The following is a 2184-nucleotide window of genomic DNA, read 5'->3' as shown; positions in this document are numbered from 1 at the left end:
TTTTCGTGGCTTTTGTTATTACATCACATATTGGGTGCAAGTAGTGATATCAGTCTGGACAGCAGGTCCATAGACCGTTTAATGACTGTCTGGTGTATAATACACACAAATAGCGCAAGAGCTGGAACTGTTCGTTTATAACAATGAATGATCCCACAGTATTTGCAGGTGTATAATCTGAGTGCATTTAGCTCATATTCCTGAACTGATGTCAACGAGGCCCCTAGGGGCTCCTGATTCCAGCTTCACTGATTTATTGTTGAAAACCAGAGTAGGTTATTTTCGTGGCTTTTGTTATTACATCACATATTGGGTGCAAGTAGTGATATCAGTCTCTACAGCAGGTCCATAGACCGTTTAATGACTGTCTGGTGTATAATACACACAAATAGCACAAGAGCTGGAACTGTTCGTTTATAACAATGAATGATCCCACAGTATTTGCAGGTGTATAATCTGAGTGCATTTAGCTCATATTCCTGAACTGATGTCAACGAGGCTCCTAGGGGCTCCTGATTCCAGCTTCACTGATTTATTGTAGGAAGGGGACAGTATATGAGATAAGAAGAGGCCTAGAGAGGGGTAATCAAGATTTCCTTGAGCAGAATCAGGTTCGATAAGATTGGAGGTTGTTGGAGGTTGTGTGCTGCTCACTCTTAAGGTGATGATAATTGCACTCGAGTAGTAGAGAAACACTTTTGACTGTGGTACACTGATCATTGGAACTCTCTCAAGGTCTAAATTTATAGCAGGACTGTGCCATTAAAGTATGTGGCCCTTTTTACCAGGAAAATTCTCTCTCTCTCTCTCTCTACCTCTCTGTTATTCTTAGCTGTTGGGCAGTGGAATGGAATAGCCTAATTTAGAGATTTTAGTGTGTTTTTCTACCTACATACAGAATAATTCCACTACTGATGCAATAAGATGCCAGTCTAGGACCTTCCAACTAGTGACTTAATACTTGGGACACTGAAGGTGAAAGCTATTCACACAAGATATATCTAGTAAAGGCTAATCATGTCTTGCCCACAGTTGAGCACTCTAGCCTTTTAAAGTAAACTTTTTAATCACATGCTCATATGGATGCATATACTTTGAAAGGCTAGAGTGCTCAACCTTGCATGAGTGCATGCCCACTATGACTGATTTTTGATGCATTATATTACAGTCAACTGTACGTCTATGCACAGACAATGCACACAGTAGCGGACTGTCCACATGTCTAGATAAGATACACAGGGTCATTCTGCGCATTCTGTGCTGATGATGGATTTTCTTGAGAACATTTATTGGCTGATGCCAAAAATAAATTAAAAAGCCAAATATCGGCTGATTTATTGTCCTCTGCGATATATTGGTCAACCGCTAAATTCTACAAAAAAAACTTGAACCTTAAGGGCCCCAGTCAGGCCCCCTCAGTCGTTTCTGCCTTCTGGGAAAACCCCTGGCCACTCTGTTTGTTAAACAATGAAAGTAAATGAGGACAAAATGACAAAACAGCTCCATGGAAATACTGTATCATCAAAGTGATTGTTAGCTACATTCCAAGGGCCCTATTTTAAAAGCGCTAATGCTAAGCCAATGGGTATGGCCATGAAGTTTAAATATTTTCATACAAGCTTGCGCTAAGTCTAGGCGCAAGTTGTTTTAGTAAAATTTTGCATGCCGTGTGCTAATGGGTGGAGTCAAGTGCAATTTCATTTCTCAGGTTCTTCTCTGGTAATTGAACTGTCTGCGTCCTATTATATAGCCCATACCCTGTCAAGCACCAGAGATATAAAGAAAGACAGCACAATCATAAGAAGTTAATGTAAATGGACTGTACGGAATGAATTAGACGAATAGAAATATGAACTTGTGTCCTTTTGTGCACATTCTTTTTATACGCATGGAAAATATGGTTCTTGTCAGGATTTGGATGTACGCTGACTTAAACTATAGAGAATGTAAGTTTTATTAATCATTTTCATCTACTGACACACAAATCATGGCTAGTATTAACAGTGATTAACAGTGTATTGGCCGTAATTTAATTCTACCGGTCGATATTTGATTTTGAAAAATGTTATTCATTTGTTGAAACACAAAAAAAGAAACCAAATATATTTCTAAATTCAAGTTATACTTAAAACTAAATGAAAATCTAATCAAAATTATGAATTGGTAAAAAACATTTTACCCAAC

This window comes from Xyrauchen texanus, chromosome 47 (assembly GCF_025860055.1).
Source record: "Xyrauchen texanus isolate HMW12.3.18 chromosome 47, RBS_HiC_50CHRs, whole genome shotgun sequence".
NCBI classification, from domain to species: domain Eukaryota; kingdom Metazoa; phylum Chordata; class Actinopteri; order Cypriniformes; family Catostomidae; genus Xyrauchen; species Xyrauchen texanus.
The sequence above is the reverse complement of the archived record's forward strand: the minus strand, read 5'-3'. Positions refer to the sequence as shown.